Source organism: Meriones unguiculatus, chromosome 19, assembly GCF_030254825.1.
Source record: "Meriones unguiculatus strain TT.TT164.6M chromosome 19, Bangor_MerUng_6.1, whole genome shotgun sequence".
NCBI classification, from domain to species: Eukaryota; Metazoa; Chordata; class Mammalia; order Rodentia; family Muridae; genus Meriones; species Meriones unguiculatus.
In genome coordinates, this window is record NC_083366.1 from 48,414,727 (window position 1) to 48,433,682 (window position 18,956).

An 18,956-nucleotide genomic window follows, 5' to 3' on the forward strand; every position below is an offset into this window, starting at 1 on the left:
AGAGAGAGTGTCCCATTGAGTCTTCCGACATAGCCTTGAGAAGCAGCACTGCCTCCAGTTTTTCTGGAGGAAAAGCATGCCAGTACCCGGAGGCAAGTGGAAGGGTCAGAGTGGGTGGAGAGAGGCCAGTCAGATGAGAGGGCAGAAGCTTGGCTCAGTCCTGGGGGCTAGGTAGCCTTGGCAACATTGACCTCTCTGGAACTCTTTTCTGGGAGAGACAAGAAGCCACAAGAAGGTCTGCAGAAGGGGTACTAAGGTCTCCTATCATTCTGGCTGCTGCCTTAAGGAGCTGTTAGAAGGCAAGAGGGCAGTGAGGATGCTTGAAGGGAAGTTTGGGCACATGGGTGGCACTCCATCTGGCAAAACTGGAGGAGGAAAAGTGAAAAGCCTGGGTTCTGGGTTTGTTTCTAAAAAAGAAAGGAGGGTGTTTGCTGTTGGATGACTTTACGAGTATTAAAAGAGAAGGAGGACTTAAAATTGACTCAGTTCAACAGAAGACAATCATATGCTACTACTCAGGTATATTGCCTCTAAGGTCTCAGACAGCTGCAAGGTTTGCTTACCTCATGGTGCAGATGTGATTCAACACAAGTCTGCCTACAAAGCTTTTGAACTCTGTCTTATTTGGATACATCTTTAGCAAGCAAGTATCTCAGTTTCCTGTACCACCTAAGTTTGTTTCCCACGGCACCTACGTGAATCTTCACTAGAACCTACCCTACTTAAAGTACACAGAAGGCTGCGAGCCACAGAGCCTGTTAACCATTTCCTCCTGGACAGAGACTGGCAGGGGACTTCAGACTCCATCTCTAGCTTAGTGATATCATTGGCACAGTCTTATTAGGCATGAAGATATGAAAAAGTTAAAATTCTATAAACTCAGACACTTTCACTCTTAGGTTATATTTAGATTTCTGAGGTGGTACCTTTGGCAGTAAACAGCTTTTTTTCAAGAAATAGAGTTTTTCTGGAAAAAGGAAAGGTCACCTCTCCACATATTCATACAAGCTTTGGGAAGGAAGGAAATAAATGATAAGAAGTTAAAATATTGTCATTTACCTGGGAGACGGCATGAACCACATTAGAGAACGTGCATGTGTGTATAGATTTCATCTTTCACTATGGTCTTATTAGAAGGGTTGCACTCATAACTTTTACATTAGCTCCAACAGCCTACTATGTTGACAGGCAGAGGGTTTTTTGGTTATTTTTTGGGGTGGGGCTTTCTGTTAGTGCTTATCAGATGAATTGCACTAAGGAGAAGAACCTGGGACCTCAACTTTCCTAATAGTGCCACCACTCTTTAATACAGTTTTTCATGTTGTGGTGACTCTAACCATAAAATTATTTTCATTGCTACTTCATAACTGTAACTGTTATGAACCAAAATGTAAATACCAGCATTTTCTGATGGTCTTAGGTGACCCTTGTGAAAGGTTCCTTCAACCCCCAAAGAGGTTGCAACCTACAGACTAAGGATGCTGCTTCAGCCCTTGTACAGCTGATGAGCAGAACAAATGTAAATGTCCTGTGACTATGCCATCTAAAACTGGCGTGTGTGTGTGTGTGTGTGTGTGTGTGTGTGTGTGTGTGTATTTGGAATGGGGAGCTAAGATGAACCCAGTGTCTATCATGAGCCAAATAAGTGCTACTGTTGTGCCAGACAAATTTTAAGCCTGAGGAGAGAGAGACAGTGTGGCCTGTGGGGCAGCCGATTGGACATTCCCGATTGGACAAAATCACAGAGAGACTCATGACCGCTTGATCTTCTTCATCATCTTACTTTGTCCACGCCCAGTACTAGAAACTGAGCCAAGACAGCTCATAAAATTACTTAAGTGCAGGCCTTTAAAACTACCTCTCAATGAACACATGAAAGCTTTCACTGGCTATTATAAAGTAACTTTATTTTCTGAACGACATATACCTTACGACTAATGTCATCTAGCAATGGAGCAATGGAAGGACACTCCCCATGAATTACAACCCAGGCAGATTTGAAATGCAAAGCTAAATATAAGCAACTGGGTATTCAGGGTGGTTATGTTCTGGGCATCCCTGAACAGTGAACCCAAAGTTCCTTGGATGCAGTCATTGCATGACACAAGCCTTTTCCCTCTGCTTTTGTTTCCTCTATGATTTCTCTTCCCAGGGTTTTTGCCCAAGTTGCTATTCTGTCATTCATAAATCTAACAGCTTTAGCTCCCAGAGCACAGTTCATCTATATAGTAGAATAAATCAAGGATTCATTTCATAAATGTTACCTAAGAAATTCTAATGAAGAAGAGCCATGATTTTCTTGAGCCAAGTGGACTATACACTTGGCTTAATCTTAAGTGAACATTCAAATTAGCTTTCAATAGAATAGAGACTAAATTGAAATGCTTGTAGGTATATTCAAAGCCTGACCACAAATAATGAAACTACTCTTGTTACAGAAAATAAAACTGGGTGCATACTTACATATTCAAATGAACAGAGATCATCCTGGAAGCCTAAGGTTATGCCAGCCTTGCTTCCAGATATTTCTGGGCTATCTCCTTGGCAATTGCTTTAATGGTGTGTCTATAAATTGAAAAACTGGGTTGTACCTCAGCATAGCTTGCTTGGCTCATTCAAGGCTCTGTGTTCATCCCAGCACCTCCAAATACAAAAACCAGCTTTAGATGCCATAGTTCTACTCACAGTTTCTAATTATGCAAGCAGGAAAACAACCAGCATATTCTGGACCCATTCTTCCCTAGGAATCCAGTATGATTTAGGGAGTATCAAATGTAAAATATCTATAGAAAGTAACATTCCCACAGTAAAGTCATATTCAGGAGGCAAGTAATGAATGTTACATTGTCTGTGGCCACATGTGAACATTATTTATGCATGTGGTCTAAGAGGGGAGACAGTAAGGGAAGAGGGGCGTTTCTAGTCAGATATAGAATCAGGGTTCCTTTCTTCAGTTGATGCTGGGCTTGCTCCCTCCTGGTGAGATTAAAGCTTTGGCAAGTGGTTTATCTTGGCTAATGTATACTTTAGTTCTGTGTATATAGAGACACATATATACACACTGCAGTGTTTATATAGGATATGCATGTGAAATATTCCCGGAGATGAGGCTTGGAATGGGCAGTGACACCTAGGAAGTTGGAACCCAAATATTTTAAATGCAAGCTGGTTTCTCCAAAGGGTCCTGGACCTATGCACTAAAAACACATAGGCAGAAACATGAGAAATGGCCTCTCCTTCACTACACGTAAGTTTAGTGGGGTCTGTCTTCCATTTCCAGGAGGAATGGAACATTTTGTGGTGGCATCCTTTTGTCTCCGGGGACAAAACATGAATAGGAATACGAGAAGTTCTGGAGATAGATTACTCAGGCTTCTGCTCTAAATCAAGTCCAGAGTTGAGATGGAAGAGATAAAGCAGTTGCTGCCAGGAGTCTGGTACCAAGACAGATTGTAGTGGAGCCTTTGAGCCATGACTCTTGTGTATGCATGACCCCATATACCCAGCAGGTTAGCAGTGGCTGGGCACTCTGGGTCTCCTTCCTTCCTTCCTTCCTTCCTTCCTTCCTTCCTTCCTTCCTTCCTTCCTCCCTTCCATCCTCTTTGTTGGAAGAGATGTGTACTTCCTTGGAAAGGAACAGATACATTAGTTTTTAGGATTATAAATGCCAATGGACATTACAAAAGTATTCTGAACATGTAGCCATAAAGGTTCTACGTATATGTTCACGACAACAGATAATGGCAGTATGCTGAAGATAACTTACATGGAAATAGAAAAAGTGGCTCAACTATTAGAAATATTACGAAGTTAGAGGGCAGGAAGACAAACCAGTCAGTGAAGTCCTTGGCACACAAGCATGAATCTCTGAGTTTGGATCTCCAGCACCCATGTTAAAATAAAAGCTAGCATAGTGGCACATACTTGTAATCCCAGCACTAGAGAGTCAGGGAAAGATAGATCCCTGGAGCTTGGTGAGTCCAGCCTAAGCAGCCTAAGCAGCAAGGTCTCAGTTTCTCTCTCTCTCTCTCAATAAATGTCACAAAGGTAGAAATATGTGATAGCCTCTGGTTGTCTGCCTGATATGACATCCTAGTCTGTGTACAGATTAAACAGTATGTGCTTAGACTGTTTAAATAGTTAAATGGTTGAGTGTGGTATTCTGAATAGCTCGTCTATGTCACTGGGACCACTGCTTCTGACCTCTTAACCTTCTCTGACTTGACTCTTAGCTGTTTCATAATAAAGGTCCCTGTGGTTACTGACGTACTCTTCATCACAAGTTCAAAGGCCTCAGTGGATACCAGACGCTGTGGATGAAATTGAGTCCTATATTTTCTAAGCTTTTCCTACTCATGTGTATCTGTGACAAAGCTTGTTTTCTTTTCTATTTTATTTTTGAGGCATGGTCTCATCTTATGCTGTCCTCATGATCTTCCTGTCTCTAATTCTTGGATACTGGAATTACACCTGGCTTATGATATAATTCTGCTTATGCATTAACACACAAAAAGAACAACAAACCTAATAATTCATCAGAATAGTCCTGATAATGTACTGTAAGTGATATGTGGTCTATTTCTCAAACTTTCCACTTAATACTTTTGGATTATGAGTGACCGAAAGCAGGAGTAGTGAAATTAAACAAAGGGATGCAGCTGCATCATAACTGGGGCCACCTAAATATCCAGAACCATTTCCTGGCCTGAGATCCTTCACAAGATCCCATGAAGAAGCTGTCTACTGTCTTCACCATGAGAGGCAACATCACAGCTCTCAGGGTAGGGTGGAGACGTCTTCAGGGTGGGGAAACTGGTCTGTTCACAGAGTGCTGGTGTAGCACCTAGTAGGTCCAGTTTACTGTCTGGGATGGCTCTAGAGTATATTCACTTCCTCATGCACAGAGGTAGCAGGCCTGAGGCCACCAGGCAGAGTCTCATACCAGGTCACATAAGCTTTTGTAAGAAAGCTACAGAAGTCAACAATTTAGTACGCTTCCTATGGGGGCCCTCCCCTTAAATACAAGAGCTCCTAAAAACATGGAACATTCCCCTACTTGTCCATTTTCTTCCTCTATTCAGACACTCAGGAAGAAGCTGCTGCTTCTTTGAAATACTGCATAGTTAAAAATGACAAAGCCATCAGGAAAAGAAGCAGTTCTTAAATGAAAAGTCTGAACACTCTGACTTAATAGTATAAGGAAAAATTTAAAGTTATTATTTTAAAAACTTACTCATGTATTCAACTTTTATGGGAGGTTTCATTTTTATTCTGCTTTCTGGAAAAGAAAAACTGCAGTCCTTTGATTCCATTTTTATAGTCACAAAAAGCATCACAAGAAACTGAATTTAGGCTCAACTCAAATGACCTTCTATACCCTTTTAAGGAAGAGGGAAAGTGAGAGCCTGTAGCAAGCTTCATGGAATCTAAATCATGAATTTACCCTCGGTGGGCAGCAAAGCTACAATTTTTGAATCCTAGTAACTCTGAGTAGAGTCAGAGGCCACTCAGGGAAGAGTCCACATTGCACTCTAAATACTTGTGGCTGGCCAAAAGAGGTGGAGTTAGAGATGACCTGTGGGGGTACTGGAGACTGAGGGGAATATGGGTACACAGGTCAGTGGTGCATATTTCCGGGTTTACTGCAGACCTGAGCTGTATAGCATGATGTAGGTACCGTACACAGATGGGCAGAGATGGTAGGGAGTGGGGGCAAAGGAGCCACACATTGTGAGGGCCCTTATCTCTCCTGGGGCTATGATGCCAACCTGAGCAACACTTTATCAGGCACAGAAATTTAAGATTCAAAGATCCATCTCAGATATCTTTCTGGAAATCGGAGACCCTGACTGTACTTTGAAAGATAATTGATGGAAGGTAGGAGTCAAGAGGGGTCAGTGTAATTTACCACATTCATAAATCAGAATAGCAAAGTATACAAAACCCTAGCTCAGGCTGGGGCCAGTGCTATGGCCCAGAGATGTGGTACTGCTCTGAAGTCTGCTGAAGAAGCATCAACAATGGCTGGAGGTCTGTCTATACCATGTTCACCAGCAAATCCCTGCTAGATCTTCTCTTTCCTCCTCTCTGCTTCTGGCATCCCTTCTCTTCATAGGAGGGCATCCTTATTCTCAAAGGTACAAACTGTACCTTGTAGTGAGCTTAATTTATTACTAACCAACTTGACTCTTATTTATTACATAATGTATATTTGTTATTAAAACTCCAGCTGTATTTCTTGACTGTTTCACTGTATATATACAATGTTCTCTTCTCAAAGCAAATGAAATAAAACCCACAGAATCTCTGACATTCCCTGATGTGTATCTGTCTCATCTTCCTTTATGGCCTGGTTTCACACTTCCAGAATGGAAGGCCCACCTGTTTTAACAGTCTCTTTCATTTATTCATAGAGTTCAAACTTAAATACAAGTCTGTACAATTTTAATGGCTACATCTCTACCACTGATACATGAATATTTCTGTTGAACACAAGAATAAAAATGAACTGATTTATTGTATTTTATTTCATCGAACTACAGCATCAAATCTACGACCCCTAAAGTAGAGTTCCTATTTTCATATTATACATATATAGAGGAACAGGTTTTTCAATGTGACTACAAGCTGACTCATGATGGGCAGACAAGATGTTAGAGACATTACACATCCAAGTTCCTTGAGCAGAGTGTGAGAAGACCTGAATCCCAAACGACCCTTCCAGACCACACAGATTCTGAAGCGAGGAGCCACAACAGCTCACGGTCAAACTGGCCTACTTCTAAGCAAAAGCTGACACAATCTGACATTGATGGCAGCAGCACAAGACTGACTTTCAGTTAATCAGTTGCTGCTCACCCCCTACTCATTGGCCAATAAAAGAAGCCCTGTGAGAAACAGGGACCGTCAGCATGGCTTGGTTTTAGAATCAGAGTAAGGCTTAAAGAAACACAGCAACATTGACAGAGCCCAAACTGAGTTCTTAAAGAGTATCTGCTCTACTCTGTCACACCTGACTAAAAATTCTCTTCCCACCCAAGAGCCCGAGAGATTATACCTGCTCCTGGGTATGTTGGTGAATGCTGAGGAACCTTAATCGTTTCTGGGCTAACATTTTTACAGGCGTTTAAGTTAAGTGCTAAGGGACTTCGGGCGAAAACACTGAGGTGCAGAGAATTAGTTTCCTTCCTGCCTGGGGAATTGGCTTTATCTCAGAGACAACTCTGCCCTAGTCCACACTAAGAAGAGAGATGATCCATTGTGTTGATTTATGACTGCAGGTTTTTGTGCTCCAGATTACTATCCAAGGTAGATTTCTTAATGTAGTTGGATCGAAGCCCATACATGCAAGGAGGAGCTCAAGTGCCAACTGACGCCCTCATGGCTATATAGATGCAGCCACATATCTTGAGTGAAGATGCTGAACTCTCTCTTAAGCTGACTGGTATGTGGAGTGGGTTCCCTAGTGAAGCAATGCTCTGTGAAATGACAGAGCTGGGGTGGGGAGCACACAGGCACAGGGAGGTTCACTTTATATCCTCTCTCTCTTTCCCTGGGAAAGCAAATGCTTTAGTTATCAGTTTGTAAATATTCTTACTTGGTTCACCTTTTTTATCTTCACTGGCTCCTCTCCTGAATATGATAATATAGTATATCCAGACATAACCTGTCACTGCGAAGAAATTGGCAGCTTGTACAGATATTTTCATTACAGAAAACAAAAGGAAGAAAAGAAGAAAGGAAAGAAGGAAGGAAGGAAGGAAGGAAGGAAGGAAGGAAGGAAGGAAGGAAGGAAGGAAGGGAGGAAGGAAGGAAGAAAGAAAGGAAGAAAGAGAAAAATAAATTAATAAATTAATTAATTAATTAAAAGTTGCTTCTGGAGATAGTTTTTTCTGTTCTGAGTGAAATTTGATTAAAAACTATTTTGTGAGCTGGAGGTACAGGGCTATGATACAGTACATGCTTAGTATGCATAAAGACTTTAAGTTCAATTCACAGCCCATGTGCATTTTTTCAATAAAAATATGACCCCCCCAGTATTTTATATAAGCACAGAAATACCCTTTCCCACTCTACAGTGAGGTTGTGGGGCAGCACACTGGCCACTGTTTTCAACATCTCTCCGAGCCTACAATAGCAGGGTGCACACAAAGGCCGTGGTCTGCCCCTGAGCATCACCATGCTGGGGAAATAGCCTAAGGTTTATCTACACTCTGGGGCACTTCAGTAAGCACTTGGGTCACAGTGAGCACACAGACCATTGCAGAACCAAGGATTTTCTCAGTATTCCTCAACACAACTTTCCTCCTCTTTCCCCCACCTTTGATATGGGCATTTAAAAAATGAATTAAAAGACAGTCTTCGTATGCTAGAAACGTGTTTCTGGAAGTCTATGCAATCTGGCTTTCTTAGAATTATGACTCACAAACTTCATTAGATGTCACCTGTTTGCTGTATTGCCAGGTACTGTGGAAAATATAATAGCAAAACAAGATACAATTCTTGATGGCAACAAGTTACTTTTTTAAAATTTTGCTAAGGGAGTAAAATTAATATTGATGATAATACTCATCAACACCACAAAGCTGTCTTCCAGGTTGGAACTGTGTGATACTAGTTATAAACACAACAGCATGATCCAAAAGAGAATGAAAGGTATAAGAGGTAGGACCAACCTATATAAGAACAGAAGAATCACATGCTGAACGAAAAGCCCTGCCTGGTAGAGAGAGGGTATAGCACTTAGAAGAAATATGGAGAGCTCTGAAGGTTGCAAAACAATGCAGACTCCATGTGCGAGGCAGAAGTGAATGATTCCGCCATATAGAGAAGCTAGGAGAGAATTTAGGAAGGTTAGTACAGTCTACACTAAGATTGCCTATTGGAGAAAGAAGATAAAAATTACACGAACAGACAGAAAGAAACTTCAGGAAATCAAAGGCATACTACAGAAGAGGGCCTAGACAGGTGAATGAGGCAATACAGTAGAAGGTGTAAAATGAGAGGGATAAAGAAATGGCTCAGTGGGTAAATGCATGCAAGCATGAGAACCTGAGTTCAGATCCTCAGGACTCATGTAAAAGCTGAGCCTTGTGGCACATGTCTGTAACTCCAGTGCTGGGAGGTGGAGATAAGCATGGCCTAGGATATCACTAGCAGCTAGTCTTGCTGAAATGGTGAGATCCATCTCCTTGAGTTAAAAAAAAAAAAAAAAAGTAAAAATATACCTCAAGGTTGACCTCTGGCCTCTACACATAGGTGAGTGCATCTATTCATATACACAGACACACACATAGATAAAGTGAGTAAACAGTACTTAGGATGCAATATATGCTCAGTAAATGCAGCATATTAGATCTTTCATAGTTATTCCCAATGTCTGAAGAGAAAAGTGAACAAGCAGGAAGTAATTAACTTTAGCATAGTCTCTGCCTGCTGGGGCTTGCTTTGGGACTAATATTCTAATATGACAGTTCTTGTTCTACTGATTTTAGGAAATGTGTAATTGAGCTTTTGTTTGACCTAAAAGGTTCCTTTAGAACTGGATCGTGAAGTGGCTTTGGGATCACAGACACATAGTTAAGATTCTGGGCTCATTTCATAAAGATGTTTCCTCTTTCCTTACCTCTTGACTTTGGTCCTATAGAGAATACTAAACTCCCCTGGACAACAAATGTTGAGTGGTAAAGTTTAATTCCACTGCTGAGTTTTGATAGTTTGCCACATGCCAGCCATGATGCTGGGAACACAATGGAAAAAACACGTTCTAACATTTGAAGAGCTTAAAAACAGCCCCTCCTCCAATTTCTCACCCCTTCCCCCATGTCAGACTCCATGAAAAACGTTCTGGAACATTTGTAACTGCAGTGCTGGGGCTGCAAAAAGCTCATGTGTTCAGTGAAGTCTGTGCAGGGGAATGTGCCTATGTGCACCAGCATTCTTGGCTTATACTAGCCCTAGGCTACATCTGACTAGGTCCCCCTTCTACTTTCAGTATTTAGGTGGTTAATTTGTTTATACCCTAATCCCATCTTAACACCTACCAGTGTTTGGTTGATACCTTAAAATAAAATCTATGATCAGTGCTTCAGCAAGATGTATGCATACTTAACATGGAATAATAAAAAGATAGCTGCCAGGAGTAGTGGCACATGCCTTTAATTCCAGCACTTGGAGGCAAAGGCAAACACAGAGGGGCAGAGAGGCAGAGGGGTGGGAGGTGGGGCAGAGGTATATATCTTTCTATGGATTAGAGGCCAGGGAAGGGTGTAAAGGGAGACCCTGTTTCAAAGTAACAAAAATCAGCCAATGAACCTATGTCAGATGTCTTTGTAGTCAAATGAGCTATGAGAAAATATTAATTACTCTTTAGTACCTTGGAATCACAAGTCTCATGGGAGCAAACTGTTTATCTGACTCCTGGGAAACTGCAGGAGTTTCTAGAGAAGAGCTGGAAATCAGAAGGAAAGAAATGATGGAATCCAGGTCCTATGAGGCAACAGGGACTACTGAATCATCCACAGCCAAAGCAGGACAGTAAGAGAAAGCACTGTGGGTATGGGGCAACAGAGAACAGGTCAGTTCTGTGGGTTTGTTAGCAGCATCAGACTGATGGGTCTGAGAAGGGTTTGGGGCAGAGGCCAAGTCAGAGTTGGAGGCTAGTACAAAAATGAGAGTCAAGGGCAATGAGTTTGAATAACAAACAGGCAAAAAAGATCAAGGTTCAGGTTAAAGGAAGGAATGATGAAGAGAAAGAGAAGTAAGGGATGCACTCAGGTTTTCTGACCTCTTTGTTCTAAACTGGAGCTTTTGAAAGATAAAATAACAAACTGACAGCAACAGCAGAAGGCCTCACTAAAGGATTTCATGTTTTGAAAGTTATTTGCTTTTGCCAGTAACATATGAAAAACACAGAAAGACAGGGAAGCCTCCTTTGAGGCCTATCTTCTAAACACCACAGACACTGGACAACTTTGCAGGGATAGGGCTCTTCCTGTAAGGATACAGAAGAATCTGTGTGACCATGATGCCCCACCTGTATAGGCTTTCTCACACAATTTTGGCCACACTACTGCAATCTCTTTCACCTCCTGTTTCACCCAGCACATTAGCACTAAAAGGGAAGCACTATGCTTAATGACCCCTGTGGCTGGACAGCATGTCGTCCAACAGATCTCAAAAATCAAAGGAAATTACTTTAAAGGCAAAACCTCATGCCAATACTTTAGGAGAAGGCAAGGAAGCATTTGGCATCTCTTACTGGTTCCTAACTTGTAACTTTCCAAATTCGCTTGCTGTCAACTGAACTGGGCATGGAACCACTTACAACTGGTGGTTTGTGGATAACGGAGTAGTATTTTAGCATTTAAGTGGATCTTGGGTTTCAGTACCTCTCAAATGTTGTTTACTCAAAATTTCAATATTATTATTGGTTGGGAATAGAAGGAATTAAAATTACATCTCACGGTACCCACCAGAACCACGTCTCTGCTAACCATACTTATGTGACTTTAAAGAAACAAAATCAAGTTGTAAGGTTTTAAGGTAAAACACTGGCTGAAAAGATCCTGATTTTTAAAAATATGTATCTGTCTATCCACCTATCTATATATGACTTAAAAATTCTTGGTGGGAAAGCTTAGTGTCAGATTAAAGAGACACAATGAGAGAAGGAACTAGAAGACAGTTGTGTCAAAGGCCCTGCTCTAGAACCTTGTCAACCGTTGCTGTATCTGGAAAAATGTAGCCATATGCTTACCCTCCCCTCCCCAGGGCAGCCTTTGCACAGGCTTGCCATAATATGCTGGGAACATACTCTGCTGGCTTCCTGTCCTCTCAGTCTCCACTCTTTCTGAGAGACATATGCCATCACTATTCCGATATGGAACTTAGAGCATATGCTTATATGGAAAATAATATATACTAAGTGTAGATTAAATATCTTGAATATCTTTGTCCTTATTTTAGATGTGTTATTAGGAAAATAGATTTTCATTTGAAGTGCTGTGATACTAATATCATTAAAACAAGCTTCCTAGCAGAAAAATATTTTCAAGTTCAAAATTTGGTCTTGTACTAGATTTCTGTTATTGGCCATGTGGATAATTAAGCACTCTTGTACATTTAAAAAAATAGCATAAGATATATAAACAAATGAAAAGAGGATAAACAAATGCACTACTAATTCAACTTTTGTGGCATAGAGAATAGGCATCCTGAGGTATCAGGAGACCATCCGTAACCCCTTTTCAACAGAGAGATAAGAAAGGAGCCATTTATTCACCATTTTAAGAAACACATGTGAAAAACATGCCATCTTTATGTATACCAAAGCTCGGAACAGAAACAGTGAGACGTCTTTAATTTTTCTGACACTTGAGGTGTCACCCCTCTTCAAGCAGCGAAGTGTGTTCAGAGAAACGAGACAGCAGAAGAGGGTAAAGGAGGAATGGTGCAGTGGGCTTGCAGTCAGAACCGTCTTGGGGCCCTGTCAAGCCTAGAACAGACCCACAGATGAACCTGTCATATGAGTGGGTCTGAATCTCCTCTGTACATGGATAAGCAAGTCACTGTGCCATGAAAGAGGATATTAACAACACAGTTAGCTGATGGCAGCACCTGAGAGGAGGCCATAATATTAGCTCATAGTGAGGTAACGATTTAGAATCTGGGAAAGTGTGTTTGGGTTTTCTTCAAACCATGTCTACTGTAACAGCAACAAATGAGTATTCCTTTTATTTTGTTTTGAGTTTTGGCAATGCTAGCGATCAGCCCAGGGCTATAAGCATGCTGGACAAGTGCTCTATTATGGGACCCTAGAATATCCCCTGCCTTATAATACTCTTTTAAATTGAAAGTTTAGAGTCTATGCTAGAAACCCTAAGGGCCCCTTAATGAAGGACGGTAAAAATAAATGGGCTTTGATCACACCTCTTGGGCACTGGAAACTCAGAGGACCAGTGAGTGTGGTGGTCATATAGTTTCAGTCTCTGCCCATAGATCTGGTTTTCTTTTAGTTTTTAATCCATTTAAATTTTTCTTACATTTTATTTGTTTGTTTGTGTATTTATTTATTTGAGCATGTGTGTGCATGCATGTGTATACACACACACAGTTTGGTGGGCTTAGTGCAATCACCTTTATCTGTGAGCCGTCTCACTGGTCCTGGGCTTTCCTTTCAATGTAACTCAGAAGTAGCTCTGCTTAGTAAGAGAATGTTGTCAGTCACACACAGAAAAGACAAAGAGCCATTGTTGGGCCTTGACACTTCCCACTCTCAGAGAATTCTCCAGAGACTCCAGGCTTAGTGCCTGTGCTACTGGCAGAATACACATGGCCAGCTGGGATCTCCAGCTCCACAGGTAGTCAGGACAAGTTAGGTCTGAGTATGGTAAGAAGGTGCCCCAGAGGCTGAGCACGACAGGGCAGTCTAGAGTAGTAGGAAAGAAGCACCTGTGTTCTCAGTGCTATGAGGTCCTGGCCAGAAGAACTGAGACGTGGTAGCAGGGAGAGGATACACATGAAATCCTAAAGGGTAGAAGAACAAAGATTTTAGGTAGCTCAGATGAAGGGGATGAAGGGATGGATGGGGAAGGATAGTCTGACAAATGACTGTGTCACACAGTGCAGCCTTGGAGAAGTCATTTGGCCCTTTGTTGTGCCAGTTTCCTCATCTGAAATGAAGACAGTAAAGTCAACGCTCCTAGGTCAGAGGCAGGAAATCACAGGAAGGCTCTATGTTGCAGTAGGTAGGGAAAAAAAGCCACATCCTCAAACCATGGCACAAACAACAAACTCCATAAGGGTCTTCACTGCCTATTCTCAAGAGCCAGGGAGACAGTTTCATTTAACTCCTATTTTTAGCTGATCATCACAAAAGGGAAATGACAAATGACATGGCCAAGGCTTTGGCCTCTCTATTTTCTAAAGCAAGAACTTGATTTGCTAGCTATGGACACATAGTTAGTGAGTTCACATTAGAGAAGAAAAGGAAAGGAGATGACCAAGAAGAAATGCTCTAAATAGGATTTAGAGCTGGAACTGAGGGGTATGTTTCAAAATAGAAGCTTGAGCGGCTAGAGAGATGGTTTAGAGATTAAGAGGACTTGCAGAGGACCCAAATTGGATACCTGATACTCACACGGTAGCTCACAACCAACTGCAACTTCAGTTTTAGGAAATCTGACACCCTCTTCTGACCTCCATGGACTCCATGACTCACATGGTACACAGATATACATGCAGGCAAAACTCTCATACTTACAGAATAAAATAATAAATCTTTGAAAAGTACATCAAAGGCACTTGAGATTTGGAGAGAGAGCTGTTACTCTGCCTGGCTCAGCTGAGGCGAGGCCTAAGAACTGAGTCAGCACACCTTGTCATAGTCTATGTCCCACAGATCTGGTGCAGCAGCTCTGGATTAACTGTGCATTCATTTCTCGAAATGGTCAATAAAAACTATACCCACATACGAAAAGATTGCATGAAACCCAAACCAAACAAGTGCACGTCATATGAATGATTCCAGGTCTTAAACATTACTCTTTTTCTGCCTGAGTCTCTGAAAGCAGGGCTCCTGTTAAGGCTGGATGTATCCCAAGAATCAGGGTTCATCAACCCTCTTGCAGGAGGGTTGTCACCTTGCTTCTGTTTCAGAATGCACAGCTTCTATTGTATCTACTTGATGGGAGGAGCCTGAGCACATTCTCAAGAAGCTTCAGCACAGTCTGGCCAAGGGATCCAGTATGTCTACTTACTGGCTTGCTAAAGAGTCCATCTGCCTCAGATCAGATGCCTCAATAAACAGCCAGCCGATTCCCGATTTTCTTTTCTATGCATATCTATGGCATTCATTTAGACTTAGAGATGATTAGTGACCACCTGTTCTTCACCTGTTGTGGTATAAATCTGGTCAATGTGTCAGTCTAATAGGGCTTCAGGCTATCAGGGGATTATGCGGGACCACTGCATGTGGGCTCAACCACAGAGTAGCCTACACACATCTGCAAAACACACTAGTTTCCTGAGCTCCTGCTTAGCTTTGAAACCCTTGGACTCTGAGAGGGGCTGAGGTGGGGAAAGCCAAGACTGCCCATGGATTTCTATAATCAGAATATCAGTTTAGTTTTAACTGGAAAAATGCTTCAGTAACAGGAAGTGGGGTCTAATGTGCAAGCTCTGTTGGGCAGGGTCCTTTTGTTCTATTGGAAGGGAACATCAAGCTTTTCTATAGCAGCTGTATGAACTTGTAGAGGGTTTTACTACACTTGGAAAGGGCTGGCCACAGGTCATAAGTGATACAGGTATAAGTTAGATCAGCAAAAAGATATATTTATAAACATAAAAATCTATGAAAGGGTACTCTAAAACAAAGACAAGTAAAACCTTGGGCCTGGAGAAGAGAGGGGCCAGATGTGACTCTGCAAGCTAATTTTCTAAGCATGGGGGACTGGAAGAAATAAAAAACCCCTACCATTAGATACACAAGGCTGAACTGTAAGCATTTTCCCCAGAAAGAATCAGTTTTTATCATGTTTTTAATGAAGTTAATGTAGCTAAAAGGTCAGGGACAGTCTCTGAATGCAGATCAAGGGCATACTGTTCAACAGCAGATGCTTGGATAGCCTTGAAGCTGGCTGCTCAGACTCTTGGGTTGCCAAAGTTACTGCCTTACTGGTGCGAGGACAAACCCTGGCAAAGTGTGCTCTTAACAGCTTTCAGCCCGAGTCTGAGGGATAACCTTAAAAACCACGGACTAAGGTGGTAAACCTTTACAAAACATGACAATAATCCTACTTACTTTGGTAGTATTGCCCAAGAAGAAATTGGTCATGGATAACTATCTAAGAAATCATGGAAAACTCTGGGACGATATTTACAATGGTCCTAAGTGTAAGTCCCAATGAAACACTTGGTGGGAAATAAAGGAAAAGCCCATCTCGGCCCTTTTCACACTGAACCTGCTGTGTATGTAGTCTGTGGTGTGGCAGTGTCCCTTAGCATTCTTCACATATAGTAAGTTTAGGTATGATTTGTAGATCCGCTTTGTTTATATCTATACTATCAGTCTCTTTGCCTCTGAGGTACCAGCTACCTGTTACTCCCCTTCTTGCATTAGAACTGACTTAGGAAACTTCTGGAGAGTCATCTTTTCAACCTGTTTCAGGGAAGTGTAGATTGAAGTCTCTGTTGGTTACATGGGACTAACTAGGTAAAGGGGGCTTTTCTGACATAGAAAATGGCACTGTGAGCATTTGGGGCTGACATGACACACTGGCCATCTGATGCTTGCTTTGCTGCATAGTCTACAGAACACCCCCGGCTAACTCTAAGTCCTCACCTAAGCTTTAACTAATGCCTGACATATCTCCTCTATTTATCCTCTTTAACCTTCTCTAACACTTGGAAACAGAGTCAAGGATCAAGAAAGAAAATGAGATTTGAGATTTGAAGCTTTCTGACATAGAAGATGATGGGTAATTTAGGTAGATTAATCCAGACTCCTTTGAGGAGTTATTTTCTTTGATAGCAATCACATCAGTTCTCAATAATATCTTTGATCGTAATGATCTCAACACATTTCACAAACACTAGTTTAATCTCCTGCTGTTTTATGAAGTTTAGAATGATCGTTTTTAACTCAGATGCTGAAGAACCTGAGATGATGTATATAATTGAAGATATAGATAACCAAATACTGAACTTTGCAATGCTGCCTTCCATTTAAACCCCTAATTATTTTGGCCAAAGTATTCATTATTGTTTCCTTCATACGACTAAACCAACAATATTGCCAACAGTCCACATAAGTAAGTAAATAAATAAAACACAATCTTAGCATATCTTCCTAGCAAAGTTGTGGTACAATCTGTCATTCAAACAGATAAAATATGCAGCATGAATGGTGATTTATTACTAATTCATGTTGGACCCAAAGGAGTTAAAAAATAAAGTTAAACTGGCTGATAAAAATATAAAAATGGAGGCAGGCACGGTAGTGCACACCTGTAATCCCAGCACTCTGGGAGGCAGAGGCAGGTAGATCTCTGTAAGTTTAAGGCTATCCTAGTCTACAAAGTGAGTCCAGGACAGCCAGGGCTACCTAGAAAAACCCTGTCTCAAAAAACAATGGAGAAAAATAGTGGCATATACCCACATACACAGAAAAAGAAGGGAGAGGGCAGGAAAGGAAAGTAGACTATTTCTAGTGAGCAAAAGTTTTTGTTGGGTTTAGATTTCAACAGAGCTTGGTTGGTAGCTAAACAATATAAATATTTAGTTGGGGGAGGAGCAAAGAGAAAATAATATGAATCATAAAGTCTGACAAATGTTCAGCAGTGAATGGGGACACAGCAGATATATAAAGCTGTTTGAAAACTACACCATTGAATTTACACTTCTCCAAAAACATAATTCTATAAACATAGACTACATAGAGCCAGCCATTTACATGAGATTGAGCAGTTGTGAAAACCATGGCAGAATCGTTGTAAGCACTCACAATGGATAAGCAACGAACTCTATATTATATTTTGCAGACAAACCTGAACAATGGGGTAGGCATTAGTCTTTTCCCAGCTGAGTTAAATGAAACCATGGTTAGAAACATTCCCGTAGCCACTGCTCCCTGCCTAGCTGGAATGCCCTAGTTATCCAGTGGATTCCTATGTTATCTTTTCACCTCCTTTCTGGAATCACTTACTGTTTGCTCAGCACCACATGTGACAACTGGGCACAAATCCTGGTTGCTCCCGGCACCCACTACCCGCCCACACTGGGATCCAGGGCTTGGGCTGTTTGTTCAGAGTCTCCTCCCTGTAGCTTCCTCCCACTCCCCTCCTCACCCAGCTGAATGAGGAGACAATACATTGGCATAAGCAACCATCCCACCTTTAAGACAAGTGGGAGGTGCTGATTCACCAAGACAGTATTTCATCTCACCAACAGGAAAACAGGGTTGGACCAACGGACTTCCCTATGCCCCATACTCACACACTAACAGAGATAGATGTATCTGATAGCATGAAGAACAAGAAACCAAAAGAAAAACTATTCATTTTTCTGACCCATATCCCCTCCATTCGATGATTAGTAGATCCAACAGGGTTATTTCTTCACACTTTCACTCTAAATTAACATTTTTAGCAAAATACTTTCTTTAGATAGAAGTTACCTAAGATGCCTTTTGTACATATGATATTATTGGTGGAGTGTCCTTAATCTTCAAAGACATTTTCAGACTGTTCACACACTGTCCTCACATTGTGGGTGCAGAGGCACCCCGCTCTGATGAAATTATAGGGTAGGGCTGGCTTCACTATTGCTATCACTAGCTTTCTATGAACAACCAAGAATCAGCTCAGCTTTGTTGAGCTTGTGTGAGACAACTGGAAGAAATTGAAGAGAAAATTGCAAGGATGGCTGTAGAAAGACTGTTTATGAAGGGCAGAATTTCAGAATATAGTTAAAAAAAATGAAGGTAAAATTTGAAAAAAAAAAAGAAAATAGAAGCAAGAAAGTAAGGATCACTAAATAAAAGAGCTACCAGAGAAGAATAAATAGGGAGAAAGAAAGAAAGATGGAATTAGGATATTTTAAAGGCTGGATGTATATGCTTCTATAAATAACTTCAATAGTTATTTTACTAAAGAATTTCACACAGAAAGAAACAAGGAGACTTTTCTTCTTCTGTTATTTAGAGTTTCGTTATAATTTAATATACTGCGCTGAGTGACTTTGGTGATGTTGGAGCTGACTGGAAACCATGAGAGAGGCTCTCTCTTGATGTGTACACATTTTTTTCATCAAGGCCATCCATTCATTCTCTCTCCAGGTAAAAATGACACATCTACTATGATGGGGCAAGCACTCTAGAAAAGGATCAGATGGCTTTGCCTGAGCTCCACCAAGCTTCACTGATATCTGTGCAGTATCTCAAAATTAAGATTTCACCC

General features: G+C 41.3%; 1 protein-coding gene across 1 annotated transcript in view; it reads right to left on the minus strand.

The window, feature by feature from the left end:
* Nucleotides 1–18,956, minus strand: part of Gmds (GDP-mannose 4,6-dehydratase) — a 505,965-nt gene that overhangs the window by 60,236 nt on the left and 426,773 nt on the right. The window lies entirely within an intron of this gene.